Consider the following 21315-nt stretch of genomic DNA (forward strand, 5'->3'; position numbering starts at 1 on the left):
GAACCAAGCTGTACCTGACTCAATTGCACTAATAAGGACAAACACAGTCCTGGGTTGATTATTTTCTGGTTTAGGGAGCACCTGGGCTGGACTGTTCCCATGAGGAGTAGGGTCAAGACTGCTTAACATATGGCTGGGTCCAAACTGAGGAGGCATGGTGGGTAGAAAACAATGCATTGGGATGTGGCCACAAGCAGTTACTAGTGGCTGAAATTAATTCAAGCATTCTGTCCATCTCCTTGTTGTTTTTGCACCTTATGTTCTAATGTCACAGTGTGTGTGTGTGACGTTTACAGTAGAGGTTAGCAGTTTAGTTTGCTATGCTGCATCTAGCACAGAAAGCAATGAAGTTATGACGTGCCAGGAATGGTTTGCTTTAATTGTAAATAAATAATTCCACATGCGCCAGTATCTGAAAAACTTGTCTGATAAAATAATCTTGAATTCCAGTCAAGATTGAAGTGTTATATTGTTTTTGGTTGGGATAAATCGCAAATTCTTGAAATGGTAGAGGTCCCCTGTCTAACTTAATTCCTCCATAGTATGAAGCCGGGCAATAATGAGTCATATATCCACGCAAACCAAGATTCAGGGAAAATGTTTACTGGAGAAGCTTCATCCATACACCACCAACTTCCAGGTATGGCGTTTCCCTCCGAGGCCAACCCATAGGACCTTGAGTTCAGTAGTAACATAAAGAGGTTCCCTATTACATGGCAGCGCCCATAAAGGAATAGAATTTTTAAAAAAACACGTGGATAAGGATGGAGAAACAACCCAGAACACAAGAAACATGTGTTCTGCCAATCTCACTGACAAATGCTGGGAATAATTTGTCAACGATGATAACAAAAATACCCAGAAAAGGCAACTAGCACAAGAAGCAAGGAATCTGCTGGTCCGAAGGAACCAAGCCACAGATAGCACACCATTTTGCAGACACAATGTCTCAGCAAGGAAAACTCAGTGCAAACGGTACCCATATCCTCCTCGAATGTGATTAGTATGCACATAAAATAAAGTACAAATAAAGATATGGCTTCTGAAGTACAGAAGCAATAGTGGGAGTGGAAGGTGCTAGACAGATATATGGAAGAGAGATGCAGAGCATAGAGCACGGTTAATGGGAGATATTCACGAACTAGGGGCGTAGAAGAGAAGGTGATGATAAATGAAGTACTGGGAAGAACAGCAGAAGAAAGATAGAAGCTGAAGCTTGTAATGTATAGCTGCCAATGCTCACGTCATCTGCGACACCTTCAGATAGTCCGGGGTTTGTTGCCATCATCACCACATAGGCTATGATTTTTTTAGTTCTCATTTGTTTAGTTAGGAATTTCGAGCCTCTTACCTTTCATAGTAGATTTGGTATTTTTGAGCCTATACTTTAAATGTTCAAATGTAATGTGCTATTAATTGAAAAAATAGGACTAACTGGCTGTGTCCCGGAATAAGGAGCCACTTGCTTTACAGCAGCCAGCTATAACACCCTGTAACAATAACCTACACTTCTATTGCAAGACTCCAGCGTGCATGCGGTGCACATGACACACCCTTTACGTTTGTTTGACCAAGAGCATCTCCACTAACAGCAGGGTTAGAAACAGTGCAGGAAATGTGGGGGTCTGGCCAGATCCGACAGCTAATATTGAGCCAGAGCCAGGATCTGGGATGCACGTGGTCAAATAGGCTGACTTTGTCGTAATGTAATTTACTGTCACTGAGGCACATTCAGCAACTCCTGCAAGTTGTCTGCTTTTTGTTTTGAACAGTGACTTGCAGGCAGTGAAGGGGCTTTTCAATTCCAGCTGGACCCGGAAGGCGGAAATTAAGGGTCCATCAGTTCTCCTTTTTTTCTAGTATGATCCTGGCTGGGATTTATCTGGAGGCTATCACCTAGATGCCAGTGGAATAGAGGGAAACGAAGGCACACAGCTTTGTTATAACTTCATAAGTACTTTCAGAGGAATGTTGGAGGCAGTTTTTTTTTACTTTGTTCAAATCCTGTATCTAGGCTATATGCGTGCAAAGCAATGTGTATCGGTCTGCCTGAGTAGTTACACAAGTAAAAATTTAAATAGAATGTGTTCTTTGTTTGTTTATTTAATAGCACTACTCATTCTTATAAGCGGTGCCAGAGCATTTTACATCACTGGCACACGTTATACATTGACATTAAATCATACATGAGTAAAATTCGATGCACTTAATGCGTTACATAATATAAAGAGGGTGACAAAGTGCAGGAGACACATATCGTTTTTCCTGGTTGCCGCCAACAGGATTATTTTGCTATTATTGCTATCCCGAGATTTGCAGGGGACACAAAGATCTCTACAGCACGTGCTTTAACCCCATTTCATATTTTATAACGCACCCTTTATGACCACTTAAGCCAGGGCAGATGTCCGGCTAGAGCAGAGGTCTTCAATCTGGGGGCCGTGACCCCCAGGGGGGCCGTGGAGTCCTAGAAAGGGGGTCGCTCATTCCCCCGATCCTCAAAAGCCCCAGCTGAACTTTTGAGTCTCCTGTGCTGTGAAAGCCGCACAGACAGTTAAGGAGGCCTTCCCAGGGCGTCTGCTTCCTGAATAAAATGCAAATGTGCTCTACCAGCTCATCTGCAAATGTAAAGGGTGTTTGGGAGCAGCTTTAAATGATCGAATCACTCAAAGCTTTGGGACAACAAATATTTATTGAGGGTAGTGCAAAGAGTTAACAACTGCGATGTGAAGTGTGTGCTTTTAATTGTCATTGTATTTCTACAGTGCTTACTTCACCTGGAGGTGTTGAAGGGACGACTATTAAAAAAAAAAGGTATTGCATATCCTCTGATATTACTTAACTCTACATTTTGTAACCACAGTTTTAGCTTAAACCTTTTTGTAGTGGCCTATCTTATACTCTGTGTAATGCAAATATAAAATAATGCCTTACATATTCACAGTGCTTTCTGACACAGACTGTGACCTCGTGACACTAAAAATACAGAAGTCACTATTCTCAACTGCACTAACCAAGATTTAGTTCTGTCGCTCTCTGGTTACACGCAGACCTCTGCAGTGCATTAACTAATAGAGGTTTCATAATGCACTACAGTTCATTTACCAATGAGTAACAACTTTCTTTTATTTATTTTTCATTTAAGCTGGCTGTTATTTTATATGTAGCTACCTGACATTGAAAGACCTAAAAGAAAACGTAGAGAATATTTTGGGTTTGTTTATGAGAGGCTTGCGCTGCTGGAGCATCACTTTTTTTGACGCTCCAGCGGCGCAAGCCTCTCAATCATACCTATGAGGTGACGAAAAGCCTCCCTGAGTGGCTTTGAATGGCATTGTAGATATGGAGAAAGGCAAAGCAGCGCAAGCTGCTGCATTGCCTTACTTTGCGTTGTGGAGGCGTTCCATGGGAGTAGTGGTGGGTGTTCCCATGCAACACACATGGATTTTAACGCTGCCCCAGATTTACAAAATCACGTAAACTGGAGCAGTACCAAAACCTTACACCCCCCGAGCAGGCATAATGAGGAGGAATGTTTTAATTTCTCCTTGTTTTTTCCTCTTTCCATGTGTGTTGCTATCTGCCGCACATATAGAAAGGGGTACAAAGCCTCTCTGGATTGTTTTTGTGCCGGAAGGTGCCCCTTCCTGCACAAATACTATCCTGCCTATATTGGCGCTAGGCAATAATTGTGCGCCAGCGCATTGGGAAAGGACAGAAATGCACTGTATTTCATAAATACGGTGCATTCCTGCCCTTTTGTATTGGCTTGGGGCAGTGTAGCAAGAAGACTTGTGGCACTGTCATATGCCAAATCCTCATAAATGAGTACCTTTGTTTTTAGCCACACCCTTGACCACTCCCCCACACTCACTGACCTTTGGTTTGCTAAACACTGTTTCATATTATTTCCTCACAGTAAAAATGATTTGCTGTGGGAAAGGGGGACGTTTATTATTGTTGTTGATGAGGATGAGGAGGAGTACGAGGGTCTAGACATTTTTATCAGAAGGGGGTCCTTATACCTAAAAATGTTTAAGAGGGGGTCCCAGCATCAAAAAGTTTGAAGACCTCTGTGCTAGAGTCCTTGGTGCTAATTTCTTTGGGGCACAGTTTAAAAAATATATATATATATATATATATATATATATATATATATATATATATATAAAATAAACATGTAAATTGTCTGTGAGCCTTTGCTTTTCACGACTCTGCCCCTTTTCCGTTGCCTCACCTTGACTCCTAATTTATGGGTTCCCGTGGTACTATTTTTCAATTCCAGCCCTGGATAAGAGCCCCCTCGGGGTGACCGGTACGCCGCAGAGGGGCGAGGGAGGGGTCCCTGGCCACGCACCCCTGCTCCTAGACACAGAAGAAAGACTGGAGATAACGGTACCTGCTTCCTCCTCGCAGGATGCCATCGGCATCGAAGACAGACTGGCGGGGCCTTCTCGCCCCTCACAGACGTGGCTGTGTCGTCACTTCCGCGCCGCGGCAGCCCCTCCGCCCCCAGCTCCCGGCGCCCAGGGAGAGAGCGGCGGCGGACCTCGGCGGAGCTCGATGTATGGAGCGGCGACCCCGCCCCCGGAGGGCAGGGGGGTGTCTGAATAAGGTGAGTAGGGGGGAGTCACATCCAGGAGGTGTAAATACTGCCTTTGGGGGGTGTAGTGGACAAGTCCTGCTGCTCCTCGAGCCCCCGCATTCACCGCGCAGTTGGTATCTTTAAAGCCTATGTCCAGCCCCTGACATTCTGTTTTCTCAGTTCCTATGTTGCTTCTACCACATGCTTTTAGGTGAGATGTCACTCCCTCACCTTATATTGCCTTCTGATGGACCGTACCGCCCCACCCCAATACCGCCCCAGAATCAGTAGCGGCACATTTGGTGTCACTGTGACATTTGCAACAACAGAGTCCTTACTTTCCACATTACTCGCCATCAGTCCTGTACAGCCCACAGAGGGTAAACTGTCATTTCGGGATGTGTACAATCCCACGGTTAAAGGAGACCACGTCATATGGACCACTTCCAGGAGTTGCATCTATCTCTTGCTTTATGATATCACCTACCTCTGTTCTTTAAGTACACTTTCTTTTGAGTTTTGGGGAAACGCATCACCCTTCCATGAACTATTTTACTTCTATTGCCCCCCACACACGTATCCTAACTACTGTATTTCCACTCCATCCTGGGTAAGAGATATCAATGCAAAAACAACAAGTGATGGACGGAATGCTGAACATTGTCAAACACAAGAGATATCAATGCCATGTCCTCTTCTGCACCATCCTGGAGTTAATGGTTATGTATGTTTTCCCAAGCACTCATTCAACCTGTATCTCCCTTCACCAACTTGCAATGCATGTTTTGTTGTTTTTAACATTTCTGCAGCGCTCGTCCTTCTAGTTCTGGACAATACTTCTAATGCTCATTTGGAAATCAAGAAGGAAGCAGACTAACCCTGCCAAAATCTGCACTCCTTTGGCTGAATCTGTCCCCCCCCTTTAAGAACCCCCAGCCTGCACCTCGCACCACGTTTGTCAACTATATTCAGAAGGAATTATGCGGTTCCGCAACCGCTGCATTTTCTGCATTATTATAGATTTAACACACCTGCACTTAAACCATCATTTGCTGGCTGATTGTTTATAGCTCAAACTGATCACAAATTTGTAAAAGGATGTGTGAATAATGTTCAGCCCAATGTCAGGTAAGTTAAGAGAGTTAACTAATCACACTCTAGCTGTAGGTGACTATATCTAGGGACTAACAAGTTTGTTTTTCTTAGCTGTTGTTACGCTCCCAAATCAATGGGGTTGCATCAGTTGCATGGGAAAACCCCGACCTATGTATTTGTAATTCAGTAGCGTGGAAAGGGCTATTTGTTTTTCATCATGAAAATGGTTTCTTTAAGTATTGGTGACACTTTATGTTTGCCTCACACACTGCAGTGAAAGCAGCAGTTATTTCAAAACAGAATTGAGAAAAGGACTTGAAACATATTACATCACTTTGATGTCCCTTTTTTGCATCTTAAAGTATCTTCTAGCATTTCTCTCCGTTTAGGGTTAACTGATAACGGGCCCTGTGCTGCCTCCTGGCTTACATATTGAAACGATCTGTTGTATTTTTGTGGGGAGCAATACATTTATATCAATAAAAAGAATAGTAGCAACATTCTTAATTCATTTTCACACCAGATACATTATTTGATAACAATCTGCAGTACAACAACATTTATTAAAAAATTTTTTAAGCGATGTGCTTTCCTATCTTATAAAACCGTTCTAGTGTTTTTGTTAATTCATAGTTATACACGTCTCAAGGATTTCACAGGGACCTTATGGCAAGAGTCCTCTATCTCTGTACAGGCTGTACCACTTGAACGACAAAAACTCTTATTAAACTACGTCCATCTTTGGACTGATATAAACAAGATAAATGACTCTTGTCGTAAGGTCCATGAGCAGTTCTTAAGATGTGTATGACTATGAATGTAAGGAGGACTTGAAAGTCTCTCTGAATACGATGGAAAGCGAATCTCGTAAAATAAAGTTTTTATTTTGAAGACTGTTATTGAAGAGGTTATCTGTGGGTGAGTTTATTGGGAATGCTGCTGCTTCTCCTTTTATTGAGAATAATATGTACCCCCTTCAAAAATACAACAGAGCACCTTCTAGCAAGATGTAGAAATAATAAATATGTAACATGAGGCAGAACTGTGGATTAATGAAAACCTGTGATCTCTGATAAGTTCTGTGGTAGGAATGTAAACTAACCCCAGAATCAAAGGGAAATGTAAATTATGACTGTGGTGCAGAATAGAAGGCACACTATGTACCGAAGTCTGCACATATAGCATTGTTTGTCTGTAGTGCACCATTATATATGCTTTGCACTTAGTGTTCAATATTTTACGTAAGGGCAGCTTTATTGGAATGGTGTTCAGTCATTCCGTGCAAGACGAATTCATGAATTCCTGGTGAATACCCTTTCTCGGTAGTTGTTGAACTTGTGAACTTTTCTATTCTTTCTTAAACAATCCTGGTGTTTTCCATACCTCTGTGTTCCTTTTTGTAAGTGTGTGAATACAGGATGTGCTGTATTTTTTGCGTTTCATTGTGGAATAAACTGTGTTTTACCACCCAGTTTTGTTATCACTGTTGTGTGCTCGTGTCTTCCATCCTTCCTTTCCTATTAGACTTTTGTAGCGACAAAGGCCCACGGTTCAAAGGCATAGCACGTTTTCAAATTGAGTTTAAGAATATATTTTTCCGACAGAGGTGTATTTTTATAGCCTTTGCAATAAGTGTAATTTGCATACAAAATGTAGTTTTAGCGGCTAAGTGACCACAAGACATGCCAAATCTAAGCGATACCTGGCGCGACAAGGCATCATGTTGTCTCTTTATGATGGGGTGATCTTTTTGCACTTACAACTTTAAACTTGAATAGCCATCAGTCAGCAAAATTCTTAATTCCATTGGGGTGCTTCTGTTACCAAACTGTGGTACGCGTTTCATTGTCCTTAGAAGGCGGTGGGGTAGGTCGGCTCCGTTGGTATTGTCAGTCGCACCTGGGTGTTTGCATCAGGTGCATTGACCCAGCTCGTCAGGCACTGTTCGTGCCCGAAGGCCTGTTTTTGTCGCCGCGAGCTTCGTTCCTGTGCTCTCCTTGCTTTCGAGTGTCGCCTCGGTCCCCGCAGACCGTCGCGCATCTCCCGCGAGGCGCGTGTTTGGCGTCTCTACTGAAGATGTTTACCTGCCTCCGGGCTACGGCGCGCACTTATCTTCTTGGTGAGTAATTGCCACGTGTCCGACGGGTTAAGGCTTAGTTTGTCGTCGTGGTTTAGGTGGCGTTCTCTCCCTGCTGCTGGCCAGGGGAGAAGTGTCTCGTGACGCATTTGGTTAAGCCCTTAAAGTGAAGGTTGCTCCATCGGCCACGGGCTCTGGTACGTTGGTGGAGGTTAACATGAAACCCTCCTCCCTTTATGAACCAAGGGTTCCTTTGCTTCAGGGTCTGAACCGGAAACTTGCCCCGCTCCAATTGCACGCCACGCGTTTCTTCGGATCAGTAGATGTGAACCCAGTTTGATACACTGGTTTCTTTACTTCGCGGTGTCAGAATCCGCCCCTTTTCTCACTTTAATGTACATACGCCCCTAGTTCCGACCCCCTCTTTTTCCCCTATTAAAGTCTAGACGTTCCTTTGCATCTATTGGTGCGAACCTGACCCGCCCTCACCCGTATTTATCAATTACAGATTCCTTTGCTTGGGGTTCTAAACGACATACTCTCCAATTGCCCCCATTGTAGCCCGTACATTCCTTGGCAGATGTCGACCTCATACCCCAGCGACAAGTTCCTTTGCAACCCGATCTTACCCCACACAACCTTTCTCCCTTTAAAGGCCATACGTTTCTTTGCTTCGGTGGACCTGCACCCGAAACCCTCCCCTGGTTTTATCTTCCACGGACTAGTCCTGCTCATAAAAGCAGACGACCATGTAATCCAGGCAGCTGGGCACAGGTTTGTCCCCGGTCAGTCCCTTCCTGTTTCGTACTTTGCCGTCTGTACTTTTGCATAATACAAAATGGCATGTTCACGATGGCGCTGTTCTTCTGTGCCGACTGTTTCTAAATGTCGGCTTGTGTTTTTTACGGGGTTGTATTTCTTGGCAGGGAAAAGTGCAGGCATCAGAAAGTATCTGTGAGCTCGGCTGCACACTGCGCCTGTGTGCGCGGGAAGTTATTCGTCATCCTCTCAGCAGAGTGAGTGGGACCTGTGTTCGGGTGTGTGTTCACTTCTTCCAGCAGAGCCAGGGGCAGGGAGACTTGAGTATGTGGAGGAAAAACATTTTGGCACTAAACCCCTTCTTGTTTGTGATTGTGCCGACTAAGTCCCATTTGTGAAGAGCGTTTTATCCAGCCTGATATTTTTATTCATCACTAAATATCCACGGATGTGCGGCCTCGCCACCTTTATTGCATTTTCCGGCGCGAGATAGGTTAGGTAAGCTCCATGAAAGTGTTTTGTTGCCATTACTGCGTTCCCCAAGCTATGTCACCTATGATCGTGTGCATGACTTGAATAAACCCTGGCATAACTAGCGGTCTCATTCGTTTGTAGTAATATGATATGATGACCGTCGCACTCATCACACACAAGTCTAAATGTCTGTATTGAACAACTGGAGACTCGTACGTCACGAACTGAGTGAGAAAACCTTGCACCCTCTTGTGGCTTGGCATTCTTCATCATCGGTAGATAATCTTACCCTGTCACGGTAAGTAACTACTCCCTGGACAGACTCGACCTCAATGTTGGAAAGTTCTTACCAGACAAATGCAGAGATCCAGAGTGATCAAATTAACTTCAGATTAAACGTAATGACATTTCTTTAGAAAGCGGGCACCTTAGGTAAAGATTACAAATTACAAGTAGGGGATATCTTTAATTTCAATGACTCTTTATAAAATACAGTAGTCACTGGTCCATAGATGTACATACTGGTGTTTTAGGTAGCGTTAAGCTAGAGCTCCAGTATTGGAATGCGGTTTGGAGTCCTTGCAAACCTATTAACTTGTGTGTTTCGGAGTTTTCACCAACTCTTCTTGAATCTTTTCCCATACTGTGAAAGGCTGGAAATTTGCGCCGGACAAGGGCAGAAGTAAAACTTTTTTCACGGTTGGGAAAAAAGTGGTGTGAGGGAAAGTGAACTCGTAAACGTTCATCAGTTTTTTGGATGATCAAATCTGCAGATGCAAATTTACTCATGCTAAAATGCAGTTCACAAATATTTTCTAGGACTTTGATTTCCTGGCCTACTTCTGTGAATTCATGAAAGCTGTAAATCTGCACTAATGCTAAGGCGTATACCATGGGTTAACTTTTGTGACTTTATTTAAGAATTGGACCCCTAAGTAGGTCTTGCATTAACCAAAACCCTCTTTTAAAAAAAAATTGTATCTCTATCGACGACGCCCGGGACATCTTGTTTGGGGTCAAGGGCAACAAGTTTTTATGTTTACTTTGTCCTTGGGACAAGTAGGCCCAACCCTCTGCAGCACAAACCCTTTGGCTGCCTGTTTACAGAGAGTGGAACTCTCTGCAGTTGAGGTAATGTGTTTCCAAAAGATAATGCTGTTCGAACTTGTATTTATGGTTCATTATTTGAAAACCTTCATTATTAGGGTGAGTGCTGTAAATAAATGTTTTAAGGTCACACTTCACTAATGACGTTGGTTCCAGTACAAAAAAAAAAAAAACGTGTATACACATGTTTGAAAAGTTTAGGCTATGAGGCCAAGTATAATGCTCCCAGAATGCTCTCTGATTAGATGCAAATGAAGTGTCATTTAGTAAAATGTTTTGATGCATGTTAGTATTTCCCAAAAATATTTCTAATGGAAAATCAGTGTAACCATTTTCAACATGATTATGGGAAGCATGAAAATAAACAAACACTGACAAAGCCAACTGATCTGACATATTTTTATAAGTCTTTTAGTTTCATCAATGCGTGTCTTGTTTTGACATGGCTTTTGTAACACTTTATTGTTGTGGGAGCTACCAGGCCCTCAACATTGTAACAAACGCTGGCCAAAAAAAACCCAAAACGTTTTTGAACTCTAAAAGCACACATTGCCACCAGTGGCATAACAAAGGCCCCGCAGCCGCCCTCCAGGGGGCCCCTTCAGCACAGCACCTGCCCTGAGTGAGTCTGGAGAGGTGGCTCCTCCATGTTCTTTGCAAAGGGTCACCCTCCAGTTTCGTTACGTCACTGATTGCCACTGTAGTTCCTGACACTGAACAAAACTACTTTGTGTGCCAATATGCTCCTTGTGGAAGAGAAGAATGCGATCACTCACAGTAAAGCCAGCCGAAAGAGAGAGAAATAGAAGTTTAATAAAAACAAAATGTCTTTGTTAACACCAGACCTAATTAGGGACCAAGACCCACATGTAGGTAGCTTTTTGCATGTCGCAAACAGTGACTTTCGCTGTTTGCAACGTGCAAAAAGCACATTGCGATGCACAAACCCAGTTTTGCGATTCGGTGACCTGGTTACCGAATCGCAAAACAGGTTTGTGACTCGCAATTAGGAAGGGGTGTTCCCTTCCTAATTGCGACTCGCAGTGCAATGTAGGATTGTTTAGCAAACGCGGGCGCAAACCAATCGCAGTTTGCACCCATTTCAAATGGGTGCTAACACTTTCACAAAAGGGACCCCTTCCCCATTGTGAATGTCACTGTAAACATTTTTTTAGAGCAGGCAGTGGTCCTGTGGACCACTGCCTGCTCTGAAAAAATTAAACGAAAACGTTTCATTTTTCGTTTTTGTAATGCATCTCATTTTCCTTTAAGGAAAACGGTCTGCATTACAAAAAATAAAAATAAAATGCTTTATTGAAAAGCAGTCACAGACATGGTGGTCTGCTGTCTCCAGCAGGCCCCCATCCCTATGAGGCCACCATTCGCAAGGGGGTCGCAAATTGCGACCCACCTCATGATTATTCATGAGGTGTGCATTTGCGAAGCCCTTGCGAATCACAGATGGTGTCAGGGACACCATCCTACATTCGGATCTGCGACTCGCAATTTGCGGGTCGCAAATCTGAACCTACCTACATGTGGCCCCAAATTATTAAATAAAGTCACAAAAGTGCACCCATGGTATATGTCGTACCCCTATAAAATATTTGTGAACTGTATTTTAGCATGGGTAAATACTCATGTGTAGATTTGCTCATGTGAAAATCTATTGAGCATTTGCAAGTTCATTTTCCCTCCAGCCACTTTCTTCCCAACCCTGGAAGAAGTTCTAATTCTGCCATTGTCAGGAGTAAATGTCCAACCTTTCTTATTATGGGAAAATATTAGAGAGAAGCTGGTGAAAATCTTTAAAACATGCAGGTTAGTAGGCTTGCAGACTCAAAGGCATTCCAGCCCTGGAACTATTGCTTACTGCTTCCTCCAGCCCCAGTATGCAGATCTGCAGAAAGGTGGAAAAATAAGGAAATTGCTACAGTAGGGATTGAAACTGCAAGTATTCAAGCCCTACTATGGTAGTAGCCCTGGCATAATCAGAGAGGCTATTATCAGAGCTCTTACATAATGAGATTGCTGCCATAATTTGGCGCCACACTACATGGCACCGAAGGGACAAGTAGATCTTTTTACAGGACAAGTAGATTTGAGAAGCAACCTGTCCCGTGGACAAGTAGATATTTTAATAAATTCCACACCCCTGCAGCACACAAAGTAGTTTTGTTCAATACCACATACTACTGTGGCAATGTGCGCTTTTTTAAACCAAAACAATATTATTGCCTTTTGCCAGTATTAATGGTGAGGTCCTGGCTGCTCCCACAGCAAATCACTTTTACAAAATACATGTCAAAACATTTTACGCATTGAGAAAAGCAGAAGGCTGACCACTATAGTCAGACCAGTTACATTTGCCAATTATTGTTTACTTCCATGTTTGCTGTAATAGTTTTGAAACTGGTTGCACTGATTTTTCCATTATGAATATTTTGCGGAAATGCTAGCATGCATCAACGCATTTTACTAGATGAAGCTTCAAAGAAATGGTACCTACAATTTGATAGTAGTTGAGCATAATGTGTTTTTTCCTTGTATTTTTTATTTTTTTGTGAACATTTAATTTGAAAGCAAACACTTATCAATCTTGCGTTCAAGCTTCTGCAAATGTTTGCGTCTAATCGGAGAGCATTCTGGAAGCATCATCAGTAGCCTAATTTCTTAAACTTTGCAAATGTGTGCACGCATTCTTATACTGGGACCACTGTCAGGAGTGCAGTCCGGATTTACAACATTTCCTTAAAGTGCTCATCCTAATATTAAAGGCTTTGCAGTGGTGAACCATAAATGCAAGTTCGAACAGCATTAACTTATGGACACAAATATTACTTTAAGTGCAAACTGCCCTTTTCGGATTCATAATGTGGTATGTTAATTGGCAGCCAAGAGGTTTGTGCTGCAGGGGTTTGTACCTACTTGTCCCAAGGACAAAACAAAAACATGAAACCTTGTTGTCCTTGACCCAAAACTATATGTCCTGGGAGTCAGGCTATGGGAATTCCACACTCCTGCTTCATAGCTTTGAGACCCTCACGGGTGAGTAGTGTGCTTTACAAATCCCTGATTGATTGATTGATAGCTGTAGGTATTTAATTTTATTAGAATAAAAAATGTTTTGCCTAGCACAGTTGTGTGCTGTTGGTAGTATTATGCTGTATAAAGTGATAGCGCAAATGCAAATTATTGAATGCTTTCCATAGAAGTACTTCTCTTGGCTATATTGACTCGGTGCATTCATGGTTTACAAGCTGTGAATGATGATGAACTTAAGACAAGTAGGGTAAAGTGTTTTCAGCACTAGTGCTGGTACCACCTGCTGTCTGTCTCCCAAAGTTCCTCACTGTCTGTTGTTGTGCCCAAATGTCAACACTGTTCCCGTACTGCAAGCTCATCACACTATTTGTCCAAGCCTTTCTTACTAGCTCTCTATCCTCTCACTGCAAGCCTAGATATTTCTTGTGTAATTATTCCCAGAACTGAGAGAGGCCTGTTTTCCCCATCAGTTTTAGCTGATTTATGTAAGAGTTCTGTTGTGCGTGGCCGGGCTAGGATTACAGAACTACTGTCTGACAGATATCTGTACGAAATTGATAATACCTATCTTAAAAGAAGCCAGGCCCCACACTTCTTGTTAGTGTTTTAGGCCGATGACTATCATCCTGTCTAAATGACCATTTTATAGTACAGTATACATCTATTGGTCTGTTACTATTTAGCTCGCTTTGTTCTTTCTCCAACTATAGCGTACAGCATGAGACATTGGGTCAGTCCTGTTCAGTCATAGGCTGATTTGTCTGTGAAGGACAGCATTCTTCTCTTTCACATGGAGCGCATCCATACACAAAGCAGTTCCTTCCCTATCAATTATTACTATGACAGTGAGTGATTTTTATTTTATTTTATTGACCAAAAAAATATTTTTACTTTCAGCCAATGCATGTGTTAGGTCGAGGGTAAGAGTAGGACCTCTTTTATGCTTTTAAATATACTTTTTCTGTGGGCTTCCAGCTATTTCATTTGCTAGTTTGTGTCATTTAAAAATCCTTGCTTGCTAGTGGTCAGTCATGCCTCTTTGCCCTGCCTTTCTTCTGTGTGAGAGCAGGGACCAACTACTGAGTAATTACCCTTTGTCCTGTTTATCTGGTCTGTAGCAGACCTTTTTTTTTTTAACTTTGTTTCCTGCTCTTGTCCAGGGAAGCTTCACTTTTCATTTGCAGAGCATTCTTACTCAGAGCTTAGCTGTACACAAGGCTATAAATCAGGCTGTTATCTTGGTCATTTTAGTCCTTGTGGGCTCTCTGCAACTTCTCAGCTGCCTGGCTCCTGCCCTTCCTTGGCTTGGATTTTCTTTAGGAAGTGTGTCTGCCTGCGGGTGCTGAGAGCAAAGGCAGAGGATTGCTTGTAATTGCTTATAGCCTAGGCACCCAGCTCTACCAGGGCGCAGTTCCATCAATGCACCTCAGTTCATACACTCCAAGCCTTCGGCTGTGCCAAAAAACCCACACTCGCTGTCGCCAGACCACCTCAGTTCTTGTAGCCAGTACACTCTTCTGCTTCAGTACTGGGACCTTAGGGGTAGCTCCATCAGTACACCTTAGTTCATACACTCCAAGCTCTCAGCCGTGCTAGTGCCAGGAATCCCACGTGAGCTGTCTGCCAGAGCATCTCAGTTTTTGCAGTCAGTACACCCTCCTGCTCCCGTACTGGGACCTCGGGCACAGCTCCCTCAGTGCACCTCAGTTCACACACTCCAAGCTCTTCAGCCGTGGCTATGCCAGGAATCCCACATGCACTGTCTGCCAGAACACCTCAGTTCTTGCAGTCAGAACACACTGCCACTCTAGTACTGGGACCTGGGGTGTAGCTCCATCAGTGCACCTCAGTTCTACTCCAGCAAGGTCACTTCCTTTCCTATACTGGGACCCCTTTCACATACAATTCCATTACAGCAGCTCAGTTTTAATATTCAGTCCCACTGCCAGGCCAGTACTGGACCCAAAAGAGAAAAAAACAGCTCAGCCAGTGCACCTCAAGTCTAACATCCAGCGCCACTGTTGATGGGAACCACCACAGCTCCGCCAGAATCCATCAGTATGAACATTCAGTGCACATTTCTTCTCAGGACTCCTCCCTTCTCTGCTTCAGAGAAAATGCCTCTCCTATGCTGGGCCCCACTCGCAGCTTCACTAGGGCACCTCCAGGCTAACACTCAGCAACACTGGCACGCCAATACTAGGTTCCACACAGTGCTCTTAAAATACCTTGCTTCTGACCTTGTGTGCCTGTTACTATTCCAGTACTCGGCCCACATAAAACTCTCGGTGCACCTTAACCCTAACCTGCAGTACCCCATTACTCCAATACCAGGAATTACATAGCGCTCTGTTTCTCATTCCTCACCCGCTGCCTTTCTATTATACTGGCACTAGGCCGGGACACAGCTCCGTCTATACCCCCAATACTGATCTGATGCGCCCCTATATTGCTTTATTGGGGTTCATGTACAACTCTGCTAATGTCCCTCCTTCTGTTCTACAGCGCCCCCTGCCGTTCCATACTCCGACTTCTGTTTGAGGACGTGGGGAAGCCAATAAAATCTATACTTAGCAGCAATCTTTATTTGGGAATTTGGGGGGGTCTGTTCACCTATCTCACTCCGTTCTTTACTTTGCTCTGTTTACTCTCAATGTTTTCTTTCTCCTCCACTTTTCTCTTTCCAGCACTTCAAATCCACCTTTGCTCTTTCTTTCAACTGTTTTATTCTACTCCTCTTCCTTTTTTTTAATTTCCCTCTTCCTCTTGCAAACTCCTCTTTCAAACTTAGTTATGTCTTTCCTTGATTCGTTCTTCTCTTTTTTTCTTCATCAGGCATTCATTCTTTCACAATTTTTTCTCTTCCCTTTATTCTTTCTTTGCCTTTTTTATTTACTCTTTCCTTTGACTCCGTATGCGACCTTTCACTTTAAAAAAAAAAAAGAAAAAGATATTCCTTTCTCTGGTGTTTTTCTTATCCTTATCCGTCAATTTATGTTTTAGTATAAATCCCTCTTTTTCCCGTCGGTCTGTGGAAGCTACACGTTACTTGTCAGGGCCCGAAGTGTCAAAGTGGTTTCCCATTCTGTGGCTGTGGAAAATGTGTCAGTACATACATGCCCTGGTTCGTTTGTTGCTTGTTTCTCTCACCATATCTCTTTTTTTTTTTTTCTCTAATGTTCATTTTTCTCTTTCTTTTCACACTTCTCTCATTATTTTTTCCTCTATCTTTCCTTCGCTAGCTTCGTTCCCCTTTTTCTTTTGCCTCACACGTTTGCTCTTTTTCTTCTCTGAGTTGTTTTCATTTTCTTTCTTTCTTTTCTTTCTTTGCAACCCCTTCTCTTTCTTCCTATTTTCTACTGTATTCATTTCGCTTCTCTTTTTCTGTCCCATACGCTGTCTCTCCTGAGGCCTAGTTATCAGTGGAGCAACAGGTGCATTGGCAAGGGGCCTAGAGACCTGCGGACCTCACTCAACTCTAATTACTACTGTATTTTCCTACTGAAATTCCAGTCAGTCATTTTCTTTTCTTGCTGCAGGGCCCATGACACAATTACTACACCACTTGTCCTCTTCATCTTTACTCTCGGCTCCCTTTTTTCTTTCACCCTCCAGTCAGTCCCAAATTATATTTCTTAATGGTGTTTTGAGCATTACACTCTAATAACAACATTTTATTTCTGATAAAGGCTGATAGAACAATTGTATATGTTTTAAGTTAGAGGAAGAAGGTAACTGGAATCATATGGCAGGAAAAGACGAAATTATGAGGCAGGGCTGACCAATTTGTGTGGCAAGAATAGTTTAGGTATGAATTTTCAATGCCAATAGCAAATGCTTTTTTTTTTTTTTTTTTTTTGGTTGACGAGGGCACAGAAACTGTAAAGTTTTGCAAAAACTATGACAACACAAGCATTGGCATCTGAGAGGCTAGCAAAGTCAAATCTATTGGCATTGCCACTGATTCTTTTGCAACTGTTGTGAGGCCCAGATAGCAACTCAATTCATACAGCTTTTAATTTTTGAAAACCTTTAAAATGTTTTATGGCATGAAACTATCACTAGGTAACAAAGGTTATATGTTATGCATTGCCATAAAACATTATAGGTTGGTACTCAAATTTTGACCCCCTCTGCCAAGTACATGCCCATGTAAACAATTCATAACCCCCTATTGAAACTTGCATTCCGTGAGACACGTCTTATTGACTTGAGTATTGTAGGACAGTGCCTCTTTTTGACATGGCCCCCCCACCTTTTTGCCTGGTACATGATGTGATTTCGACTGAATATGCACCGGGTTCCTGCTAACCAGGTCCTCAGTGCCAGAGCTCTTTCCCAAAACTGTACAGTTGTTTCCCCAGTTGGCAAAACCTTCAGAACCCAGTGTAAGTCCCTAGTAAATGGTACCCTTCATACCTAGGGCCTGGGGTACTAAAAGTAGTGTGCTCCTCCAAAGCAGGCGGCAGGCTGCCATTGCAGGCTACATGCTTTGGTGCAGACAAAAGTGAAAACATGACATGGCACACAACCTTTGTGCCATGTCCCCTAACACTGCATGCAGTATATGTATGCGACCCCTCTAGCAGGCCTTACAGCCCTAAGGCAAGGTGTATTATGATACATGTGAGGGCTTATCTGCACAAGCATATATGCCCCTATTGTGTTTTTGTCAACTCTCTGACATAGTAAGTGACCAGGGAAGCTATTTTAAATGCACGTGCTGGGCACTGGTCAATACAAGTTTCCCAGCTGCATGATGACTTCACTGAAGATAGGGATGTTTGGTATCAAACATCTCATATTAGTCAACCCACTCTGATGCCAGTGTTGGATTTACCAATATATGCACCCAGAGGGCACCTTAGAGGTGTCCCCTGAAGCCCTACCAGCCTCGGGTGTGCTCACTGACTGGATTCTACCAGCCTGCCACCCGAGATACCATTCTAGACCCCTAGGGTGAGAGCTTTCTGTTCTCAGGAGGACCAGAACAAAAGCCTGTCTGGGAAGAGGGTGTAACACCCCCTACCACAGAATGACCTGCTCCTTTTCATTCCTAAAGTAGCAAGCTTTAGAGGGCTGCTACCTTTGAAATGTGAATCTGGCTCCCCTAACAGGAGAGGAAGCCATCCCACCTGGCCAGAGCCCATTTGGTGCCTGGACAGGTGGGGAAATTGGCTAGTCAGGTAGACATGCTCCCTCCACACTAGTACCACCCCTAAGGTGGGCTACTGCGATGTGGCCACGATTTTTCAGAGGCAGCCATATTTGAGATAGCATACCTATGAATTCTGGGACAGGGTTATGCCGAATTTCCACAGGAGGTGGTCATACAGGGGGCGTAGTGACCCCAATGATCAGTAGCACATTGGCTACTACCCTACACACCCTAACACTCCTAAATTCAGTATTTAGAGGAGCCTCTGACACCAGAGAAGCAGATCTTGACAACCCAAGAAGACCAAGGACAAAGAAGAGCAGGAAAAGAAGCAGCTGACCTGGTACCAACCCTGCTGTCCTGTCTGCATTCCTCGTTGAAAACCTGCCCCAAAGTTGACTTGTTCTGCAGCTGTGACTCCCGAAACCCGGGAGGATTGCCTGCCTTCGAAAAAGACGTCCTATGAACAGATGACCTGTTCTCCAACATCCTGCAAAAGAAGGAACTCTGAAGCCTCTGGAACCACCAAAATCTGACACATGAAGTCACCACTGCACCAGCTGTTTTCGACCTGAATTGAAGGGCTCCGACCGGTGCCAACAAGGCTCCCCAGCCCTTCAGAATCTGAGTTCATCATGGTTTCATCCCTTCTGGACTTTCTGATGCCTGCAGCCTCTGCACGCAGCTCCCCTCTACCACTCCTGTCAGAAAAAAACGATTCCTAAGGTCACCTCTGCACCATCTCCCTGAGCTGTGGAGAAAAAGACCAAAGGGGCCTTCATGTGCCTGAGCATCGTGAGGCCTGAGCCCCGCTGTCGGTTCAGCCCGACTGGCCTTCAGGCCAGAGTCTGCAGCCTATTTTCACAGTGACCAATCCCCATAATAATGTATTGGGTGCTGATGGTGTACTGTGGGTGTTGCCTTGGACCTTGCCCACTACTCACCTTAACTTCTGGAAACTTTTTAAAGTGAAAAGAATTCCTGTTTAAAAATGTACTTACCTGAACGATTTTTCTGTAATGCTTTTATCCTATTCTCACGAACCTCTTCGTCTATAGTTCTGTTGTGGTCTAAACACTTATACATATACTTCTTTGTCTGCTATGACTGTTTAAGCAGAACTCAGAAAGCTTGTTGTCGATCCACATTTTTGTTTCCCCTGTGAATCTTTCTATCACTTCCACCTCTTTTCCTGTTATGATGAATTAGTGGACCCATCCATAACTGATGCAAAAATGTAGCTTTGGCTTGTAAACGTCTGTGTGATTTTTTTTAATTTTTGTAATTTTTTTAATGGTTTCATTATCTATCCTGTATTTTATCACTAGCAACATCCATGTCTTTACAGCACATAAAATTGACATAGCTTATGTTTGCTTTTGATATTTGCATGCACAGTCTTGGTATGGTTAAGTGTTCTCCAATGTTTGCGCTGGTTAGATCCTGCCCATTTCTCACCAAGCTTTACACTTTAAAATCAACATGTGCCTGTTTTTGCGTAGTGCCTTGTACTGTCCAAAGATAAGGTTGGTCTTCTACCGGTTTCCAGTTTGCTATAGCATGCTGTACAGACTGTTTTGGTTAGCTGGCGTTAATTATTTTTGGTGTGCATATAAGGGAAGCATACAATATGAGAAGAATGTAAACGCCAAGTAGCATTCATGCAGAGAGAGTTTCCAGGCATTGAAGGTGAAACCTTCAGATAACTGTTCAGTATGAGCAATCAGTCTTAGGCATTCAGATTTGGGCCGCCTGGCAGATCATAGATCACAATCTGAGTTTTTATGTAGACGTTGATGACCAGACCGCAGATGCTTGCGTTGTCAAATTTTTAAAAGTGGCCCTGCCATTAGTTGAGCTTTGTTTCCCTCAACAACTGTTGTTAATTACCTACTCCCATAATTATGAATGAGCCTGAGCCATGAGTGAGGGTATGTTAAGAGGCACCGGAAATGTATATTTTTGTTGCTTTTTGTCATCTGGTAGCCATAACACCAGGCCACTCTTTCATGGATAATGAAGCTCTCACCTCAACACAGGGTCTTCTATGATAATATACAGAGCCAAAACATTTTGGAGTCCTCACTACTGGCCTAAACTTATTTTCCTATGGAAGACTGGCAGTGGAGAAAAATTTGGTTCTATAATGCACTCTTCAACGCGATTGGGTGGGCACATTTAAAGCAGGGAAAGGATTTATAAGCAGAGCTAGCATGCCTGGTGGCCCCGCTTTTCATTTCTTCTCTGCACCAGCCACTCCCAGCAGGTCCAAGTCCGTATGTCAGTGCAAACAAGCCCCCCGCCCTCCAAAATGTGCAGCGCAACTCTTGTAGCAACAGCTGTAAATGGACCAGTGAAGAAGCTGGTTTTCCCCTCACTTAGGGGAGATAACGAACCCAACCATTATTAAGTGTTCTGAATGCTTATCCAGAAGTTTATAGCCTGAAAGTCACAGATCATCATTTTTATTTGTGCACTTAAGAATGTTTGCCCCAAGTGTATCTTGACACCTGTAAAACATCTAGCAGAACAAACATTTTCAGTGGTTAACGTTTATTACATTGACCTCAACAAACATTTTCTATGGTCTGAACTGAAACATTGGTGTTGGGTTGTATTGGGAATGACCCCAGAATTGAACAGGTGTGTATCTCTGCACTGAGTCCCTGACTGCATGTGAATCTAGTATCCTGACTTCCTTTAGCCCTAGAATCACCTTACTGCAGCAAGAGGCAGAGCACTAGGCTTGTCTCTGAAAATGTGAGATCTGGGACCTTTCGTGTGATCTGCCATGGTGGGGAGGCCTTGGAAAAAAGAGAGCGGACTACTGTCCCTGTTGTGGGTGCATCCAAAGTAAAGTGGTGGTAGCAGTGTACCATGTTTTATGTTTATAGTTTGACCACACCACCTTTCTCTGTCAGCAAGAGCATGGTGTACTGACTTCTCTTGTGTAAAGTTCTGTTATTTGAAGATCCAGAACCCTGCACTGACATTACATGCGTATAGTGTGCATGT

At 43.4% G+C, this 21315-nt stretch overlaps 1 protein-coding gene and 1 long non-coding RNA gene across 2 annotated transcripts in view; one reads left to right on the forward strand and one right to left on the reverse strand.

The window, feature by feature from the left end:
- Positions 1 to 4415, reverse strand: part of LOC138268493 (uncharacterized) — a 178067-nt gene extending 173652 nt beyond the window's left edge. Inside the window, exon 1 of the long non-coding RNA XR_011200019.1 lies at positions 4238 to 4415. This is a non-coding gene — a long non-coding RNA (uncharacterized lncRNA). The remainder of the gene's footprint in view (positions 1 to 4237) is intronic.
- Positions 4416 to 4476: 61 nt separating this feature from the next.
- The window catches only part of ATP8B2 (ATPase phospholipid transporting 8B2), a 448074-nt gene continuing 431235 nt past the window's right edge, over positions 4477 to 21315 (forward strand). Inside the window, exon 1 of the mRNA XM_069218199.1 lies at positions 4477 to 4615. The gene's annotated coding sequence lies outside the window, so the exon portion shown is untranslated. The remainder of the gene's footprint in view (positions 4616 to 21315) is intronic.

Source organism: Pleurodeles waltl, chromosome 12 (genome assembly GCF_031143425.1).
Source record: "Pleurodeles waltl isolate 20211129_DDA chromosome 12, aPleWal1.hap1.20221129, whole genome shotgun sequence".
NCBI classification, from domain to species: Eukaryota; Metazoa; Chordata; class Amphibia; order Caudata; family Salamandridae; genus Pleurodeles; species Pleurodeles waltl.